Below are 22949 nucleotides of genomic sequence, written 5' to 3' on the forward strand. Positions count from 1 at the left end.
CTGCCGACACAGAGGTAGCTACAGCCGTAGACTACCGTACTGTGTCTGCTGCTAATATAGACTGGATGATAATGAGATAAAATTAAAATATATATATATATCACACTAGTACTGCAGCCGGACAGGTATATATTATGTAATGACGGACCTGCTGGACACTGTCTGTCAGCACTGCAGACTCCTAAAGTAAGCTACTAGTATCAAGAAGATAGAAAAAAAAACCACGGGTAGGTGGTATACAATTATGGATGGACCAGCGACTGCAGACACAGAGGTAGCTACAGCCGTGGACTACCGTACTGTGTCTGCTGCTAATATAGACTGGATGATAATGAGATAAAATTAAAATATATATATATATCACACTAGTACTGCAGCCGGACAGGTATATATTATGTAATGACGGACCTGCTGGACACTGTCTGTCAGCACTGCAGACTCCTAAAGTAAGCTACTAGTATCAAGAAGATAGAAAAAAAACCACGGGTAGGTGGTATACAATTATGGATGGACCAGCGACTGCCGACACAGAGGTAGCTACAGCCATGGACTACCGTACTGTGTCTGCTGCTAATATAGACTGGATGATAATGAGATAAAATTAAAATATATATATATATCACACTAGTACTGCAGCCGGACAGTTATATATTATGTAATGACGGACCTGCTGGACACTGTCTGTCAGCACTGCAGACTCCTAAAGTAAGCTACTAGTATCAAGAAGATAGAAAAAAAACCACGGGTAGGTGGTATACAATTATGGATGGACCAGCGACTGCCGACACAGAGGTAGCTACAGCCGTGGACTACCGTACTGTGTCTGCTGCTAATATAGACTGGATGATAATGAGATAAAATTAAAATATATATATATATCACACTAGTACTGCAGCCGGACAGGTATATATTATGTAATGACGGACCTGCTGGACACTGTCTGTCAGCACTGCAGACTCCTAAAGTAAGCTACTAGTATCAAGAAGATAGAAAAAAAAACCACGGGTAGGTGGTATACAATTATGGATGGACCAGCGACTGCCGACATAGAGGTAGCTACAGCCGTGGACTACCGTACTGTGTCTGCTGCTAATATAGACTGGATGATAATGAGATAAAATTAAAATATATATATATATCACACTAGTACTGCAGCCGGACAGGTATATATTATGTAATGACGGACCTGCTGGACACTGTCTGTCAGCACTGCAGACTCCTAAAGTAAGCTACTAGTATCAAGAAGATAGAAAAAAAAAACACGGGTAGGTGGTATACAATTATGGATGAACCAGCGACTGCCGACACAGAGGTAGCTACAGCCGTGGACTACCGTACTGTGTCTGCTGCTAATATAGACTGGATGATAATGAGATAAAATTAAAATATATATATATATATCACACTAGTACTGCAGCCGGACATGTATATATTATGTAATGACGGACCTGCTGGACACTGTCTGAAGAATGCGTTTATAAAAACACCACACGACGAGTGTTTAACTTTTTCAGGCAGACAATCAATATACTGGTGGTCAGCAGACAATCACAATACTGGTGGTCAGTGGTCACTGGTCAGTCACACTGGCAGTGGCACTCTGGCAGCAAAAGTGTGCACTGTACTTAAATGTACTCCTGCTATAACTGCTCCCCAGTCTCCCCCACAATTAAGCTGTGTGAGGCAGTGAGCACTGAGCACTCAGCAGTCAGATAATGATATACAGTATATGATGCAGCACACTGGGCTGAGCACAGATATGGTATGTGTGACTCTGTCACACTGTGTATCGTTTTTTTACAGGCAGAGAACGGATTAATTAAACTGGTGGCACTGGTCACACTATCAGCAGCAAGAAGTAGTACTCCTCCTATATGCTCCCCAAAATTTGTGTCTCTCGCACTCTAGTCACTCTAAACGGAGAGGACGCCAGCCACGTCCTCTCCCTATCAATCTCAATGCACGTGTGAAAATGGCGGCGACGCGCGGCTCCTTATATAGAATCCGAGTCTCGCGATAGAATCCGAGCCTCGCGAGAATCCGACAGCGGGATGATGATGTTCGGGCGCGCTCGGGTTAACCGAGCAAGGCGGGAAGATCCGAGTCGCTCGGACCCGTGTAAAAAAACCTGAAGTTCGGGCTGGTTCGGATTCCGAGGAACCGAACCCGCTCATCTCTACCAAACAGTACATGAACAATAGTGGACGCACACTGTAGTTACTGTCTGTTGTACAGGCTGCTACTGTATGGACAGCGATTAAGATGCATAACTCATGCTGGCTTTGGTGGGGAACAGACCCAGACAACGTCCAAATTGGTTTAGCGTAGTGTCAGCAAACACAGGACACACCTAAAGATTAAATTATTTATTCAGTCCTGTAATGATGATAAAAATATTAATATATATATATATATATATATATATATATATATATATATATATATATATCTCAGTATAGAATGTAATGCAGTTGGGTGGCCTAACGAAGGGGAGGGGGAAGTGCAGAGCAACACATAAAGTGAATCCGGGTATTGTCAGAATATTGAACCTGAAATGTACTGTCTTTCTGGAAAACTTCCTGTGCGTCTTTACAACATGATTCTTTACATTAGGTAACAACAGTTTACTGATGGCCCTGGTAAAGGGTTGAATGCAACATCTAAAGCGGTTTACAATATTGTTAGCAAACAAAGAACCCACACATCAAATTATTGGATTCTTTATAACACAGACAACTGCAGCTCTGCTTTCATGACAAAATGCTGTTCAGTATTCTTCCTGTATAATGTAATAAATGACAGGTAATGTCAGCCAATGGGCAAGTGGTGCTACAGAAGCTTTGTTGGCTATTTGAAGCATGGGCTGTGCAGTTTAGGAAAAGTGACATCTGGTGGACACAACGTTTTGTAATATTAAATGACTTATAACATCAGGCAGCAGCACGGCAAGGCGAGACTTGCAAGGCCCGCTGCATATCGTATGTAGCAAAGATGTAGCAGGACACATCTGTACACTGTCCGATGTGGCAAACATGACTGAAAATATTGAATCGAAAGGGCATGCTGGATGATCCGGCATGCCCGACCAATCAATATTTTCGGGTCGGTCAGCCACATACACACTGCATTTATGTGGACAATCCACCGATATTGTGTGGATCGGCCAGATATTTGTAATGTGTATTCCCAGCACATGGGCTGAGTGGAACATCAATTCACTGAAGAAAAAACTACAGGGGCTGTATTCCATATATATATATATATATATATATACATATATACCTGCAAGAAAGTCAGTTGATTCAGGAGTGGTGGTCACTATTGTTTTTTATTTATATATATATATATATATATATATATATATATATATATATATATATATACCTGCAAGAAAGTCAGTTGATTCAGGAGTGGTGGTCACTATTGTTTTTTAGATATATTTATATGTTTGTATATAAATATACACACAGTATATAGAGATGGAGCTGCACTCATCTAGTGTGGCTTCATCGCATACGAGCGCTCCCGGCATGACTAGGCGATCCGTCCACCTAGTCATGCCGGGAGCGCACAGAGCACCTGGCTCCATCTGTGTGTATATACACTGCTCAAAAAAATAAAGGGAACACTTAAACAACACAATGTAACTCCAAGTCAATCACACTTCTGTGAAATCAAACTGTCCACTTAGGAAGCAACACTGATTGACAATCAATTTCACATGCTGTTGTGCAAATGGAATAGACAACAGGTGGGAATTATAGGCAATTAGCAAGACACCCCCAATAAAGGAGTTGTTCTGCAGGTGGTAACCACAGACCACTTCTAAGCTCCTATGCTTTCTGGCTGATGTTTTAGTCACTTTTGAAAGCTGGCGGTGCTTTCACTCTAGTGGTAGCATGAGACGGAATCTACAACCCACACAAGTGGCTCAGGTAGTGCAGCTCATCCAGGATGGCACATCAATGCGAGCTGTGGCAAGAAGGTTTGCTGTGTCTGTCAGCGTAGTGTCCAGAGCATGGAGGCGCTACCAGGAGACAGTCCAGTACATCAGGAGACATGGAGGAGGCCGTAGGAGGGCAACAACCCAGCAGCAGGACCGCTACCTCCGCCTTTGTGCAAGGAGGAACAGGAGGAGCACTGCCACAGCCCTGCAAAATGACCTCCAGCAAGCCACAAATGTGCATGTGTCTACGCAAACGATCAGAAACAGACTCCATGAGGGTGGTATGAGGGCCCGACGTCCACAGGTGGGGGTTGTGCTTACAGCCCAACACCGTGCAGGACGTTTGTCATTTGCCAGAGAACACCAAGATTGGCAAATTCGCCACTGGCGCCCTGTGCTCTTCACAGATGAAAGCAGGTTCTCACTGAGCACATGTGACAGACGTGACAGAGTCTGGAGATGCCAAGGAGAATGTTCTGCTGCCTGCAACATCCTCCAGCATGACCAGTTTGGCAGTGGGTCAGTAATGGTGTGGGGTGGCATTTCTTTGTGGGGCTGCACAGCCCTCCATGTGCTCGCCAGAGGTAGCCTGACTGCCATTAGGCACTGAGATGAGATCCTCAGACCCCTTGTGAGACCATATGCTGGTGCGGTTGGCCCTGGGTTCCTCCTAATGCAAGACAATGCTAGACCTCATGTGGCTGGAGTGTGTCAGCAGTTCCTGCAAGACGAAGGCATTGATGCTATGAACTGGCCCACCCGTTCCCCAGACCTGAATCCAATTGAGCACATCTGGGACATCATGTCTCGCTCCATCCACCAACGCCACGTTGCACGACAGACTGTCCAGGAGTTGGCGGATGCTTTAGTCCAGGTCTGGGAGGAGATCCCTCAGGAGACCATCCGCCACCTCATCAGGAGCATGCCCAGGCATTGTAGGGAGGTCATACAGGCATGTGGAGGCCACACACACTACTGAGCCTCATTTTGACTTGTTTTAAGGACATTACATCAAAGTTGGATCAGCCTGTAGTGTGTTTTTCCACTTTAATTTTGAGTGTGACTCCAAATCCAGACCTCCATGGGTTAATACATTTGATTTCCATTGATAATTTTTGTGTGATTTTGTGTGTATGTATATATATATATATATATATATATATATATATATATATATATATATATATATATATATATATATGTGTGTGTGTATATATATATATATATATATATATATATATATATATATATATATATATTAGAGATGAGCGGGTTCATTTCCCTGAGAACTGAACCCTACCGCAAACCAGAATGAGGCAAAATGTCATCATCCCGCTGTCGGATTCTCACGGGGTTTGGATTCCATATAGGAGCAGCGAGTCGCCGCCATTTTCACTCTGGCATTGGAGAGTGTAGCGAGAGGACATGTCTCCGTCCTCACTGTCCTGCATCAGTACAGTGGGAGTGTTTTGTGCTGCATCAGTCCAGTCACAGTGGTGGTGTCCTCTGCTGCCATATGTCCAGTGCTGCTGTATAAGTCCAGTCCAGTGGTGCTGTGTTGTGCTGCATCAGTCCAGTGGTGGTGTCTTGTGCGGCATCAGTCCAGTCACAGTAGTGGTGTCCTCTGCTGCCATATGTCCATTGCTGCTGTATAACTCCAGTCCATCCAGTGGTGCTGTGTTGTGCTGCATTAGTTCAGTGGTAGTGTCTTGTGCTGCCTCAGTCCAGTCACAGTGGTGGTGTCCTCTGCTGCCATATGTCCAGTGCTGCTGTATAAGTCCAGTCCATTGCAGTGGTGCTGTGTTGTCCTGCATCAGTCCAGTGGTGGTGTCCCTGTGCTGCTGTATATGTCCAGTGGTACTGCCGTATATGTCCAGTGATACTGCCGTATAAGTCCAGTGATACTGCCGTATATGTCCAGCGGTACTGCCGTATAAATCCAGTGATACTGCCGTATATGTCCAGTGGTACTGCCATGTAAGTCCAGTGTTACTGCCGTATAATTCCCGTGATACTGCAGTATAATTCCAGTGATACTGCCATATGTGTCCAGTGGTACTGCCATATAATTCCAGTGATACTGCCGTATATGTCCAATGGTACTGCCATATAAATCCAGTGGTACTGGCGTATAAATCCAGTCCAGTGATATTGCCGTAAAAGTCCAATGGTACTGCCATATAATTCCAGTGATACTGCCATATATGTCCAGTGGTACTGCCATATAATTCCAGTGAACCTGACGTATATATGTCCAGTGGTACTGCCATATAATTCCAGTGAACCTGACGTATATATGTCCAGTGGTACTGCCATATAATTCCAGTGATACTGCTGTATAATTCCAATGATACTGCTGTCTAAGTCCAGTGATACTGCTGTATAATTCCAGTGGTACTGGCGTATAAATCCAGTGATACTGCAGAATAATTCCAGTGGTACTGGCGTATAAATCCAGTTATACTGCCCGAAAAATCTAGTCCAGTGGTACTGCTGAATATGTCCAGTGTTACTGCAGTATAATTCCAGTCATACTGCCATATAATTCCAGTCATACTGCCGTATAAATCCAGTCTAGTGGTACTGTCGTATAAGTCCAGTGGTACTGCCATTTAATTCCAGTGCTTCTGCTGTATATGTTCAATGGTACAGTCATATAATTCCATTGATACTGCCGTATAATTCCAGTGATACTGACGTATAAGTCCAGTTATACTGCTGTATAATTCCAGTGGTACTGGTGTATAAGTCCAGTGGTACTGGCGTACAAGTACAGTGATCCTGCTGTATAATTCCAGTGGTACTAGCGTATAAGTCCAGTGATACTGCCATATAAATCCAGTCCAGTGGTACTGCCATATAAGTCCAGTGTTACTGCTGTATAATTCCAGTCATACTTCTGTATAATTCCAGTCATACTGCTGTATAAACCCAGTCCAGTGGTACTGCTGTATAAGTGCAGTGGTACTGCCATATAATTCCAGTGATTCTGCCATATAATTACAGTGGGACTGACATATAAGTCTAGTGATAGTGCTGTAAAAATCCAGTCCAGTGGTATTGCCGTATAAGTCCAGTGGTACTGCCGTATAATTCCAGTGGTACTGCTATATAATTACAGTGGTACTGCCGTATAAATCCAGTGGTACTGGCATATAAATCTAGTCCAGTGATACTGCCGTATAAGTCCAGTGGTACTGCCATATAAAATTCCAGTGATACTGCCGTATATGTCCAGTGGTTCTGCCATATGATTCCAATGATACTGCCGTATAAATCCAGTGATACTGCCGTATAATTCCAGAGGTACTGGCGTATAAGTCCAGTGGTACTGCCATATAAATCCAGTGGTACTGCCATATAAATCCAGTCCAGTGGTACTGCCGTTTAAGTCCAGTCCAGTGGTGCTGCCTTACAAGTACAGTGGTGCTGGCCTGTGCTGTATATTATTTACTCCAAATAAAGGGGTTATTATTATTTAATCCAAATAATTTTTACAGTGTTTGCCCTGTGTGGTGCAGTGGTACGCTCTCCTTTGCTGCATTTTGTTATATAATTTCAGAAAAATAATGGAGAACAAAAATTTGGAGAATAAAATAGGTGAAGTTCAAGAACCACTTCCTCCTACTGCTGCTGCTGCTGCTTTTGTTGCTGCTGGGAGTTGATCGTCATCCCAGAGGGAAAGTCGGAAGACCACTTGTACTACTTCAACTAAGCAAATGACTGTCCAACATTCCTGTTGCAAAGTGGATAGCTGAGGCCTTTACAGCTATGTTAGTGTTAGACGTGCGTATGGTATCCACCATTAGTTCAGTGGGACTGCAGTGCAAACCCTAGATGAGCCAGGTGTTTGTGCCACACACTTGTGTCGCTTAGCTTAGCCACACAGCTTCCTCATTGCACCTCTTTTATTTCTTTGCATGATGTGCTTTTTGGGGACTATTTTTTTTAAGTGCGATCCTGTCTGCCACTGCAGTGCCACTCCTAGATGGGAAAGGTGTTTGTGCCACACACTTGTGTTGCTTAGCTTAGTCATACCTCATTGCACCTCTTTTTCTTATTTGCATGATGTGCTGTTTGGAGACTATTTTTTTTACGTGCCATCCTGTCTGCCCACAGCAGTGCCACTCCTAGGGGGAAATTTACTAAGATGGGAGTTCTATTTAAGATGGGATGTTGCCCATAGCAACCAATCAGATTCCAGGTATTATCTTCTAGAAGGTGCTAGATAAATGAGAAGTAGAAGCTGATTGGTTGCTATAGGCAACATCCCATCTTAAATAGAACTCCCATCTTAGTAAATTTTCCCCCTAGATGGGCCAGGTGTTTGTTCTGCACACTTGTGTCGCTTAGCTTAGTCATACAGCCACCCTGGTGCAACCTTTTGGCCTAAAAACAATATTGTGAGGTGTGAGGTGTTCAGAATAGACTGGAAATGAGTGGAAATGAAAGTTATTGAGGTTAATAATACCATAGGATCAAAATTACCCCCAAATTCTGTGATTTTAGCTATTTTTATGTTTTTTTTTCAAAAATCATCCAGATCCAAAACCAAATCACGAAAGGGTGGTTTTGGCAAAACCAATCCAGATACAAAACATGAGCATGGAACTAGAACCAAAACCAAAACACGAAACATGCCTGCCGCACATCTCTAATATATATATATATATATATATATATATATATAGATATATATATATATATATATAGATATATATATATATATAGATACAGTATATATATATATATATATATATATATATATATACATAAAGTGTAAAAAAGTGACAAGGAACGCACTCACCAGTCTTCTTCAATAGTGAAAATAAGATTTCTTTGATTCAGCTCACATAGTTTACAGGGTCAGGGTCAACTATGGAACCTTTGTCAAGACCAAAATTTTAGGCTGCCATCTCCCCTGAGAGTGCGTTCCTTGTCACTTTTTCTATGTTTGAGGCAGCTTCTAGATGGGACTGATCTCTGGCTATTGCACCCCAGCAGTTGTGACAGTTCAGTATGTGAGTGCAACTTCTCTGGATCTATAAATATATATATATATATATATATATATATATATATATATATATATATATATATATATATATATATATATATATATGTGGGTATCCAATCTTTCTCCATTCCACGTAAAGCAGGCAGAAAAAGACAGCAGACCACCAAAAACTTATTTTCAGATATTTCTTATGCAATCAAAAGTGTCCATAAAAGTTAAGAACAGCATTGTAGCAAAAAACTCTGAAGTTCAATGGGAGACAAACATGTTACTTATCATGTCTTCACGGGGACCTGGATTCAGGTTATCCCTCAGCAGCCCGACAGCCGTTTCGGTGGTCACCCACCTTCCTCAAGAGCCTGAAGGCTTTTGATTGCATAAGAAATATTTGAAAATAAGTTTTTGGTGGTGTGCTGGTCTCTTTTTTTTCTGCCTGCTGTACTTGGACAGGAGAAAGATTGGATATTAATGTTAGTATGGAACTACAGCACCTGATTATGTTTTAAGTAAAGTGTGTGTGCATTTTTTTTCTATTGTTTTGTATATATATATATATATATAATATATATATATATATATTAGTGATGTGCACCGGACATTTTTCGGGTTTTGTGTTTTGGTTTTGGATTTGGTTCCGCGGCCGTGTTTTGTATTCGGACGTCTTTTAGCAAAACCTCCCTGAAATTTTTTTGTCAGATTCGGGTGTGTTTTGGATTCGGGTGTTTTTTTACAAAAAACCCTCAAAAACAGCTTAAATCATAGAATTTGGGGGTCATTTTGATCCCATAGTATTATTAACCTCAATAACCATAATTTACACTCATTTTCAGTCTATTCTGAACACCTCACACCTCACCATATTATTTTTAGTCCTAAAATTTGCACCGAGGTCGCTGGATGGCTAAGCTAAGCGACACAAGTGGCCGACACAAACACCTGGCCCATCTAGGAGTGGCACTGCAGTGTCAGGCAGGATGGCACTTCAAAAAAATTGTCCCCAAACAGCACACGATGCAAAGAAAATAAGAGGCGCACCAAGGTCGCTGTGTGACTAAGCTAAGCGACCCAAGTGGCCGACACAAACACCTGGCCCATCTAGGAGTGGCACTGCAGTGTCAGGCAGGATGGCACTTCAAAAAAATTGTCCCCAAACAGCACATGATGCAAAGAAAAAAAGAGGCGCACCAAGGTCGCTGTGTGACTAAGCTAAGCGACCCAAGTGGCCGACACAAACACCTGGCCCATCTAGGAGTGGCACTGCAGTGTCAGGCAGGATGGCACTTCAAAAAAATTGTCCCCAAACAGCACATGATGCAAAGAAAAAAAGAGGCGCACCAAGGTCGCTGTGTGACTAAGCTAAGCGACACAAGTGGCCGACACAAACACCTGGCCCATCTAGGAGTGGCACTGCAGTGTCAGGCAGGATGGCACTTCAAAAAAATTGTCCCCAAACAGCACATGATGCAAAGAAAAATGAAAGAAAAAAGAGGTGCAAGATGGAATTGTCCTTGGGCCCTCCCACCCACCCTTATGTTGTATAAACAGGACATGCACACTTTAACGAACCCATCATTTCAGCGACAGGGTCTGTTACACGACTATGACTGAAATGACTGGTTGGTTTGGGCCCCCACCAAAAAAAGAAGCAATCAATCTCTCCTTGCACAAACTGGCTCTACAGAGGCAAGATGTCCACCTCATCATCATCATCCTCCGATTCCTCACCCCTTTCACTGTGTACATCCCCCTCCTCACAGATTATTAATTCGTCCCCACTGGAATCCACCATCTCAGGTCCCTGTGTACTCTCTGGAGGCAATTGCTGCTGGTGAATGTCTCCACGGAGGAATTGATTATAATTCATTTTGATGAACATCATCTACTCCACATTTTCTGGAAGTAACCTCGTATGCCGATTGCTGACAAGGTGAGCGGCTGCACTAAACACTCTTTCGGAGTACACACTGGAGGGAGGGCAACTTAGGTAGAATAAAGCCAGTTTGTGCAAGGGCCTCCAAATTGCCTCTTTTTCCTGCCAGTATACGTACGAACTGTCTGACGTGCCTACTTGGATGCGGTCACTCATATAATCCTCCACCATTCTTTCAATGGTGAGAGAATCATATGCAGTGACAGTAGACGACATGTCAGTAATCGTTGGCAGGTCCTTCAGTCCGGACCAGATGTCAGCACTCGCTCCAGGCTGCCCTGCATCACCGCCAGCGGGTGGGCTCAGAATTCTTAGCCTTTTCCTCGCACCCCCAGTTGCGGGAGAATGTGAAGGAGGAGATGTTGACGGGTCACGTACCGCTTGACTTGACAATTTTCTCACCAGCAGGTCTTTGAACCTCTGCAGACTTGTGTCTGCCGGAAAGAGAGATACAACATAGTAACATAGTAACATAGTATCTGAGGTTGAAAAAAGACAATTGTCCATCGAGTTCAACCTATTTGTGGTCTCCTATGCATGATGATTTGACAAAAATTTCTGACTGATGCTGCTGTCAGCCGTTGCATTTTATCCCTATTTATAGTAACTATAATGCATGACTATGCAACATACCCTTGGATATCCTTATCCATTAGGAATTTATCTAACCCATTCTTAAAGGTGTTGACAGATTCCGCCATTACAACTCCCTCGGGCAGGGATTCCAAACACGTATTGTCCTTACCGTGAAAAAGCCTTTACGACGTATTGTGCGGAATCTCCTCTCCTCTAACCTGAGCGAGTGTCCACGAGTCCTCTGTGTTGATCTAACCAAAAACAGGTCCCGTGCAAGCTCTGTGTATTGTCCCCTTATATATTTGTAGATGTTGATCATATCCCCTCTTAGTCTCCGCTTTTCCAATGTAAACATGCCTAGTCTTTCAAGCCTTTCCTTGTATTCCATTGTCTCCATGCCCTTAATTAGTTTGGTCGCCCTCCTCTGTACCTTTTCTAGCTCCAGGATATCCTTTTTGTAGTACGGTGCCAAGAATTGTACACAGTATTCAAGGTGTGGCCTCACTAGTGATTTATATAACGGGAGTATAATACTCTCGTCCCTAGCATCAATACCCAGTTTTATGCATGCTAATATCTTATTAGCCTTCTTTGCTGCAGTCCTACTTTGGGTACTACTGCTTAGCTTGCTATCTATGAGGACACCTAAGTGCTTTTCCAGTACAGAATCCCCTAATTTTACCCCATTTAGTAGGTAGGTGTAATTTTTGTTCTTGTTACCACAGTGCATTACCTTACACTTGTCTGTGTTGAAGCGCATTCTCCATTTGGCTGCCCATGCTTCTAATTTAACAAAGTCATTCTGAAGAGACTCGGCATCCTCCTCTGTATTTATAGCCTTACACAATTTGGTATCATCTGCAAAAATTGACACCATGCTCTCTAGACCTTCTGTTAGGTCGTTAATGAAAATATTGAACAATAGCGGTCCTAATACTGAGCCTTGCGGCACACCACTTAGCACTTCAGTCCAAGTTGAAAAAGATCCATTAACCACAACGCGCTGCTCCCTATTATCTAACCAGTTTTTGACCCAAGTGCATATTGTGCTTCCTAGCCCTGATTCTTGTAGCTTGTAGATAAGTCTCATGTGTGGTACAGTGTCGAACGCTTTGGCAAAGTCTAAAAAGATTACATCCACGTCTTTACCCTGATCTAGGTTTGCGCTTACTGTTTCATAAAAGCCAAGTAAGTTGGTTTGACAGGATCTGTCCTTCATAAACCCATGTTGATTCCTTTTAATGACCTTATTGACTTCAAGGAACTTCTGAATACTATCTCTTAGAATACCTTCCAATACTTTCCCCACTATAGATGTAAGACTAACTGGTCTATAATTATCTGGTTCAGCTTTACTTCCCTTTTTGAATATAGGCACTACTTCCGCTATACGCCAGTCTTTGGGAACCATACCTGATATAACTGAATCCTTAAAGATCAAAGATAGCGGTTTTGCCAGTTCAGAGTGAAGCTCCATTAGAACCCTTGGGTGAATACCATCGGGCCCTGGTGATTTATTAATCTTTAAATGTTTTAATCGGTCACAGACTACTTCCTCGCTTAAATAAGTACCTATCAGTGGGATATTCTCATTATTGAGATTGTGTGTCAGTCCCTGAATTGGGTCCTCTCTGGTGAATACTGTTGAAAAAAACTCATTTAGTGTGTCCGCTATGTCATTATCATTTTTGCTTAAGACTCCCAACTTGTCTTTTAAAGGGCCTATACTCTCCTTCTTTAATCTCTTGCTATTAATGTATTTAAAGAATTTATTGGGATTTGCTTTGCTTTCCTTTGCTACTAGTTTTTCAGTTTCTACTTTAGCCGCTCTTATTTCCTATTTGCAAATTTTGTTACATTCCTTATAGTGCTGAAATGACTCTGCTTCCCCGTCAGATTTGTATTTTTTAAATGCTCGCCTTTTCTTGCCCATAAGTTCCTTAATCTTTTTGTTAAGCCACATCGGTTTATGATTTTTATTCCTTTTTTTGCTGCTCATAGGAATAAATTTGAGTGTATTTTTAGCTAGCAGAAATTTTAGTACCTCCCATTTCTCCGTAGTATTTTTTCCTAAAAACAAACCTTCCCATTCAATATCCCTGAAAAATACCCTCATCTTTTCAAAATTTGCTTTGCTAAAGTTTAGGTCCCAGTTGAGCCAGTATAGGGCTGTTTATGGAAACTGATATTGAATGTGACCATATTGTGGTCGCTGTTTCCTATGGGTTCCCCTACTTTAATACCTGATACTAAATCCCCGTTGTTTGTTAATACCGTAGGTTTTAAATCTAGGATCGAGCACGGTGGCCAAAATGTAGTGCTCTGATTTCAACAGATTGACCACCCGTGAATCCTGGTTAAGCGAATGAAGGGCTTCATCCACAAGTCCCACATGCCTAGCGGAATCGCTCTGTTTTAGCTTCTCCTTCAATGTCTCCAGCTTCTTCTGCAAAAGCCTGATGAGGGGAATGACCTGACTCAGGCTGGCAGTGTCTGAACTGACTTCACGTGTGGCAAGTTCAAAGGGTTGCAGAACCTTGCACAACGTTGAAATCATTCTCCACTGCACTTGAGTCAGGTGCATTCCCCCTCCTTTGCCTATATCGTGGGCAGATGTATATGCTTGAATGTCCTTTTGCTGCTCCTCCATCCTCTGAAGCATATAGAGGGTTGAATTCCACCTCGTTACCACCTCTTGCTTCAGATGATGGCAGGGCAGGTTCAGGAATGTTTGGTGGTGCTCCAGTCTTCGGCACGCGGTGGCTGAATGCCGAAAGTGGCCCGCAATACTTCGGGCCACCGACAGCATCTCTTGCACGCCCCTGACGTTTTTTAAATAATTCTGCACCACCAAATTCAATGTATGTGCAAAACATGGGACGTGCTGGAATTTGCCCAGATGTAATGCACGCACAATATTGGTGGCGTTGTTCGATGTCACAAATCCCCAGGAGAGTCCAATTGGGGTAAGCCATTCTGCGATGATGTTCCTCAGTTTCCGTAAGAGGTTGTCAGCTGTGTGCCTCTTCTGGAAAGCGGTGATACAAAGCGTAGCCTGCCTAGGAACGAATTGGCGTTTGCGAGATGCAGCTACTGGTGCCGCCGCTGCTGTTCTTGCTGCGGGAGGCAATACATCTACCCAGTGGGTTGTCACAGTCATATAGTCCTGAGTCTGCCCTGCTCCACTTGTCCACATGTCCGTGGTTAAGTGGACATTGGGTACAACTGCATTTTTTAGGACACTGGTGACTCTTTTTCTGAGGTCTGTGTACATTTTCGGTATCGCCTGCCTAGAGAAATGGAACCTAGATGGTATTTGGTACCGGGGACACAGTACCTCAATCAAGTCTCTAGTTGCCTCTGAATTAACGGTGGATACCGGAACCACGTTTCTCCCCGCCCAGGCTGCCAAGGCCTGAGTTATCTGCTTTGCAGCAGGATGACTGCTGTGATATTTCATCTTCCTTGCAAAGGACTGTTGGACAGTCAATTGCTTACTGGAAGTAGTACAAGTGGTCTTCCGACTTCCCCTCTGGGATGACGATCGACTCCCAGCAGCAACAACAGCAGCACCAGCAGCAGTAGGCGTTACACTCAAGGATGCATCGGAGGAATCCCAGGCAGGAGAGGACTTGTCAGACTTGACAGTGACATGGCCTGCAGGACTATTGGCTTTCCTGTGTAAGGAGGAAATTGACACTGAGGAAATTGGTGGTGTGGTTTGCCGGAGCTTGGTTACAAGAGGAAGGGATTTAGTGGTCAGTGGACTGCTTCCGCTGTCACCCTAAGTTTTTGAACTTGTCACTGACTTCTGATGAATGTGCTCCAGGTGACGTATAAGGGAGGATGTTCCTAGGTGGTTAACGTCCTTACCCCTACTTATTACAGCTTGACAAAGGCAACACACGGCTTGACACCTGTTGTCCGCATTTGTGTTGAAATAATTCCACACCGAAGAGCTGATTTTTTTTTGTATTTTGACCAGGCATGTCAATGGCCATATTCGTCCCACGGACAACAGGTGTCACCCCGGGTGCCTGACTTAAACAAACCACCTCACCATCAGAATCCTCCTTGTCAATTTCCTCCCCAGCGCCAGCAACACCCATATCCTCATCCTGGTGTTCTTCAACAGTGACATCTTCAATTTGACTATCAGGAACTGGACTGCGGGTGCTCCTTCCAGCACTTGCAGGGGGCGTGCAAATGGTGGAAGGCGCAAGCTCTTCCCATCCAGTGTTGGGAAGGTCAGGCATCGCAACCGACACAATTGGACTCTCCTTGGGGATTTGTGATTTAGAAGAACGCACAGTTCTTTGCTGTGCTTTTGCCAGCTTGAGTCTTTTCATTTTTCTAGCGAGAGGATGAGTGCTTCCATCCTCATGTGAATCTGAACCACTAGCCATGAACATAGGCCAGGGCCTCAGCCGTTCCTTACCACTCCGTGTCGTAAATGGCATATTGGCAAGTTTACGCTTCTCATCCGACGCTTTAAATTTTGATTTTTGGGTCATTTTACTGAATTTTGTTTTTTGGATTTTACATGCTCTCTACTATGACATTGGGCATCGGCCTTGGCAGACGACGTTGATGGCATTTCATCGTCTCGGCCATGACTAGTGGCAGCAGCTTCAGCACGAGGTGGAAGTGGATCTTGATCTTTCCCTATTTTAACCTCCACATTTTTGTTCTCCATTTTTTTATGTGTGGAATTATATGCCAGTATCAAAAGCAATGGCCTACTACTATATATACTGCGCACAACTGAAATGCACCACAGGTATGGATGGATAGTATACTTGATGACACAGAGGTAGGTACAGCAGTGGCCTACTGTACCGTACTGCTATATATTATATACTGGTGGTCAGCAAACTGTGCAAAAATAAAATGTACCACAGGTATGGATGGATAGTATACTTGATGACACAGAGGTAGGTAGAGCAGTGGCCTACTGTACCGTAATGCTATATATTATATACTGGTGGTCAGCAAACTGTGCAAAAATAAAATGTACCACAGGTATGGATGGATAGTATACTTGACGACACAGAGGTAGGTATAGCAGTGGCCTACTGTACCGTACTGCTATATATTATATACTGGTGGTCAGCAAACTGTGCAAAATTGAAATGCACCACAGGTATGGATGGATAGTATACTTGACGACACAGAGGTAGGTACAGCAGTGGCCTACTGTACCGTAATGCTATATATTATATACTGGGTGTCAGCAAACTGTGCAAAACTGAAATGCACCACAGGTATGGATGGATAGTATACTTGATGACACAGAGGTAGGTACAGCAGTGGCCTACTGTACCGTAATGCTATATATTATATACTGGTGGCCAGCAAACTGTGCAAAAATGAAATGCACCACAGGTATGGATGGATAGTATACTTGACGACACAGAGGTAGGTACAGCAGTGGCCTACTGTACCATACTGCTATATATTATATACTGGTGGTCAGCAAACTGTGCAAAACTGAAATGCACCACAGGTATGGATGGATAGTATACTTGCCGACACAGAGGTAGGTACAGCAGTGGCCTACTGTACCGTAATGCTATATATTATATACTGGTGGTCAGCAAACTGTGCAAAACTGAAATGCACCACAGGTATGGATGGATAGTATACTTGACGACACAGCGGTTGGTACAGCAGTGGCCTTCTGTACCGTACTCCTATATATTATATACTGGTGGTCAGCAAAATTATGCACTGTACTCCTACTATATACTGTCTACAATGCAGCACAGATATGTAGTGTTTTTCAGGCAGACAACGTATACTGGTGGTCACTGGTCAGCAAAACTCTCCACTGTACTCCTCCTATATAATATTATACTGGTGGTCCCCAGTCCCCACAATAAAGCAGCACACTGAGCACAGATATGGAGTGTTTTTCAGGCAGACAACGTATACTGGTGGTCACTGTCAGCAAAACTCTGCACTGTACTCCTGCTATATAATACAGCTGCTCCCCAGTCCACACAATTAAGCAGTGTGAGCACAGATATATGCAGCACACTGAGCACAGATAAGGAGCGTTTTTTTCAGGCAGAGAACGGATAAAACTGGTGGTCACTGATCAGCAAAACTCTGCACTGTACTCCTCCTATATTATACAGCTGCTCCCCAGTCCTCCCCACAATTAAGCAATAAAGCACAATCAAGTTCAACAATAAACGGAGAGGACGCCAGCCACGTCCTCTCCCTAACATTTCCAATGCACGAGTGAAAATGGCGGCGACGCGCGGCTGCTTATATAGAATCCGAATCTCGCGAGAATCCGACAGCGGGAGGATGACGTTCGGGCTCGCTAGGGTTAACCGAGCCATACGGGAGAATCCGAGTATGCCTCGGACCCGTCTAAAATGGGTGAAGTTCGGGTGGGTTCGGTTTCCGAGGAACCGAACCCGCTCATCACTAATATATATATGCTTTTGACACTATCGGATAAACAACAGTACAATTCTAGAAATTAAAGCAAAGCCATCAGATGGGTATATAAATGATTACCCTATTGTCGCTCACAAAGTAATTTGACTACTTTACTTATACGCACATGAACAGCTACTTATCGCTTGAGGCAAGATTGCCTAGCCTGATATACTCTAGGTGCAAAAGTATTATTTAATGTTGTTCAGACAGGATTAATAAGTCTCTGGACATTGGACCCTATTCAGCATGGATCACAAAATTGAGAAACACGCAATCCTGATGATTATTGAATGACTGTACATTATGGGCCTAATTCAGACCTGATTGCTAGCAAGTGATTTTTGCACTGCTGTGATCAGATAGTCGCCGCCTACAGGGGAGTGTATTTGAGATGTGCAAGTGTGCGAACGCATGTGTAGCAGAGCTGTACAAACAGATTTTGTGCAGTCTCTATGCAGCCCAGGACTTACTCAGCCGCTGCGATCACATCAGCCTGTCCGGGACCGGAATTAATGTCAGGAACCCGCCCTGCAAACGCATGGACACGCCTGCATTTTTCCAGATACTCCCTGAAAACGGTCAGTTGACACCCATAAACTCCCTCTTCCTGTCAATCTCCTTGCGATCGCCCGTGCGAAAGGATCCGTCACACAAACCCATCGTTGAGCGGTGATCCGCTTTGTACCCGTGTGATGCGCTTGTGCATTGCAGTGCATGCGTAGTTTTGACCTAATCGCCCACTGTGCAAAAACGCACAGCAACGATCAGGTCTGAATTACCCCCTATGTTTCAATGCAATTGCATTTTGAATGACAGAAAGCCAGCATTTAGGGATGGGGGGGGGGGGGGGGACATGGCGTTTTGCGGCAGTAATTGTAAAAATGCAGGCGTGGCAAGGTGTTTTTTGAGTGGGTCTCTGACGTCAGTGATGACCACTTCCAGCCTCTTGTACATGCAGAATTGTAGATGACCTTGTCTGGCGCAAATGGAAAAACTCTTTGATGTTCTGGTATTTGCGTATGGTTTTGCGATCACATCACGCATTGCAATGCAATTGCAATTTCTGCAATGGGAGTTTTTTCTTTATTTCTGGGCAGCAACTATTTGATAGCAGCAACTGCTTTTTAGCAAGTTTTGTGATCCATGCTGAATAGGGTCCATTGTTGTTAATTGTATGCCGATCAGGCAGAACTTTGAAACATTTGTGAAAATTGTGCAAACATATTTTTATTAGGGCACATGCCATCTTTTACTTCTAAACAACTGTGCTAAGGTTATTGTATGGGTACTGGATTGAATCACTGTGTTTTAACTATAGCTGTGCACCGGACATTTTTCGGGTTTTGTGTTTTGGTTTTGGATTCGGTCCGCGGCCGTGTTTTGGATTCGGACGCGTTTTGGCAAAACCTCCCTGAAAATTTTTTGTCGGATTCGGGTGTGTTTTGGATTCGGGTGGTTTTTTTCAAAAACCCCTCAAAAACAGCTTAAATCATAGAATTTGGGGGTAATTTTGATCCTATAGTATTATTAACCTCAATAACCACAATTTCCACTCATTTCCAGTCTATTCTGAACACCTCACACCTCATAATACTATTTTTAGTCCTACAATTTGCCCCGAGGTTGCTTGATGACTAAGCAAAGCGACCCAAGAGGGCGGCAAAAACACCTGGCCCATCTAGGAGTGGCACTGCAGTGTCAGACAGGATGGCACTTAAAAAAATTGGCCCCAAACAGCACATGATGCAAAGAAAAGAGAAAAAGAGGTGCACTGTGGTCACTGGACGGCTAAGCTAAGCGACACAAACACCTCAATATCACAGGAATTATTTTTTTCTAATCAATGGTATTATTGGTACAAATCACTGGAAGAAAATGACAAAATCCATGGAATTATTCGTTCTAATCAATGGTATTATTGGTCCAAATCAATGGAAGAAAATGACAAAATCACTGGAATTATTCGTTCTAATCAATGGTATTATTGGTCCAAATCAATGGAAGAAAATTACAAAATCACTGGAATTATTCGTTCTAATCAATGGTATTATTGGTTCAAAACACTGGAAGAAAATGACAAAATCACAGGAATTATTCGTTCTAATCAATGGTATTATTGGTCCAAATCACTGGAAGAAAATTACAAAATCACTGGAATTATTCGTTCTAATCAATGGTATTATTGGTCCAAATCACTGGAAGAAAATGACAAAATCACTGGAATTATTCGTTCTAATCAATGGTATTATTGGTCCAAATCACTGGAAGAAAATTACAAAATCACTGGAATTATTCGTTCTAATCAATGGTATTATTGGTCCAAATCACTGGAAGAAAATGACAAAATCACTGGAATTATTCGTTCTAATCAATGGTATTATTGGTCCAAATCACTGGAAGAAGACTGACGTTTTTGGGATTATGGAGACATAATGTTTTTGAATATAAATCCTAAAGCAGGTGGTGTATTAGAGAAAAAGAGTGCAAGAGACCAGCCATGCAGTTTCTGAAATAATATGACAAAACGTTACTGTATTTCATAAGCACTCATTCCTAACTCTGCTAAGTACTGTTTGGTATACTGTATCTGGCTTCCATGAGGTAGTTGTCCATTATTTCAGCTTCCATTGACCTTTTTGAAAGCTGTAGACGTTATCGATTCTTTTTATTTATTTTTATTTTCCCCTATTTTTAATTTTCTCCTGCATAGCCCAGTAAAATGTTGCAATGTTAAGTATTGACTTGTGCCTTCTTGGGGTCTAGTTCTTCACCAAACCCAGCCAAATCTCATCCTGATTCCTAACCCTCTGTTCCACGTTCTCTATGTACCCCATCTGTGTCACCCATGTCTGTCTACCCCTCCCCTTTAGATTGTAAGCTCTCACGAGCAGGGCCCTCTTCTCTCATGTGCTTATATACTGTTGGTCACCAAAATGCTTCACTGTAACACTATATATACTGCTCACAAAAATGCCGCACAGATATGGAATGGATACTTGCAGTGACACAGAGCTGCAAGATACAGCAATGGCCTACTGTATAACTATATACTGTTAGTCACCAAAATGCTGCACTGTAATACTATATATACTGCTCACAAAAATGCCGCACAGATATGGAATGGATACTTGCAGTGACACAGAGCTGCAAGATACAGCAATGGCCTACTGTATAACTATATACTGTTAGTCACCAAAATGCTGCACTGTAATACTATATATACTGCTCACAAAAAATGACGCACAGATATGGAATGGATACTTGCAGTGACACAGAGCTGCAAGATACAGCAATGGCCTACTGTACAACTATATACTGTTAGTCACCAAAATGCTGCACTGTAATACTATATATACTGCTCACAAAAATGCCGCACAGATATGGAATGGATACTAGTAGAGATGAGCGGGTTCGGTTCCTCGGAATCCGAACCCGCCCGAACTTCAGCTTTTTTTACACGGATCCAAGCGACTCGGATCTTCCCGCTTTGCTCGGTTAACCCGAGCGTGCCCGAACGTCATCATGACGCTGTCGGATTCTCGCGAGGCTCGGATTCTATCGCGAGACTCGGATTCTATATAAGGAGCCGCGCGTCGCCGCCATTTTACACGTGCATTGAGATTCATAGGGAGAGGACGTGGCTGGCGTCCTCTCCGTTTAGAGAATAGATAGGAGAGTGACAGTGAGACAGTGACACTTCATTTACTGGAGCTTAGGAGGAGTACTCAGACAGAGAGTGCAGAATTTTGCTGATAGTATTAGTTAGTTATACTAGTGACTGACCAGTGACCACCAGTGCAGTTTTATATTATTTAATATAATCCGTTCTCTGCCTGAAAAAACGATACACAGTGACTCAGTCACATACCATATCTGTGCTCAGCCCAGTGTGCTGCTGCATCATCTATGTATAATATCTGACTGTGCTCACACAGCTTAATTGTGGGGGAGACTGGGGAGCAGTTAGGTTATAGCAGGAGCCAGGAGTACATATTAAAATTAAACAGTGAAAAACTTTTTTTCTGCAGGAGTGCCACTGCCAGTGTGACTGACCAGTGACCTGACCACCAGTATATAGTATACTATATTGTATTGTGAATGTCTGCCTGTAAAAGTTAAACACACGTCGTGTGACTTGTGTGGTGTTTTTTTATTCTATAAAATAAAAAACTCATTCTGCTGACAGACAGTGTCCAGCAGGTCCGTCATTATATAATATATACCTGTCCGGCTGCAGTAGTGATATATATAAATTTTTTATATCATTATTTATCATCCAGTCGCAGCAGACACAGTACGGTAGTTCACGGCTGTAGCTACCTCTGTGTCGGCACTCGGCAGTCCATCCATAATTGTATACCACCTACCCGTGGTTTTTTTTTCTTTCTTCTTTATACATACTACATCTCATTATCATCCAGTCTATATTAGCAGCAGACACTGTACAGTACGGTAGTCCATGGCTGTAGCTACCTCTGTGTCGGCACTCGGCAGTCCGTCCATAATTGTATACCACCTACCCGTGTTTTTTTTCTTCTTCTTTATACATACTACATCTCATTATCAACCAGTCTATATTAGCAGCAGACACAGTACGGTAGTCCACGGCTGTAGCTACCTCTGTGTCGGCACTCGGCAGTCCATCCATAATTGTATACCACCTACCCGTGGTTTTTTTTTCTTTCTTCTTTATACATACTACATCTCATTATCATCCAGTCTATATTAGCAGCAGACACAGTACAGTACGGTAGTCCACGGCTGTAGCTACCTCTGTGTCGGCACTCGGCAGTCCATCCATAATTGTATACCACCTACCCGTGGTTTTTTTTTCTTTCTTCTTTATACATACTACATCTCATTATCATCCAGTCTATATTAGCAGCAGACACAGTACAGTACGGTAGTCCACGGCTGTAGCTACCTCTGTGTCGGCACTCGGCAGTCCGTCCATAATTGTATACCACCTACCCGTGGTTTTTTTTTTCTTTCTTCTTTATACATACTACATCTCATTATCATCCAGT

The 22949-nt window shown here is 43.0% G+C and overlaps 1 protein-coding gene across 1 annotated transcript in view; it reads right to left on the bottom strand.

Moving 5' to 3' along the window:
- The window catches only part of NPSR1 (neuropeptide S receptor 1), a 791066-nt gene that overhangs the window by 687133 nt on the left and 80984 nt on the right, over nt 1-22949 (bottom strand). The gene's annotated exons all lie outside the window — the stretch shown is intronic.

The sequence above is a fragment of the Pseudophryne corroboree genome, chromosome 5 (genome assembly GCF_028390025.1).
Source record: "Pseudophryne corroboree isolate aPseCor3 chromosome 5, aPseCor3.hap2, whole genome shotgun sequence".
NCBI lineage: Eukaryota > Metazoa > Chordata > Amphibia > Anura > Myobatrachidae > Pseudophryne > Pseudophryne corroboree.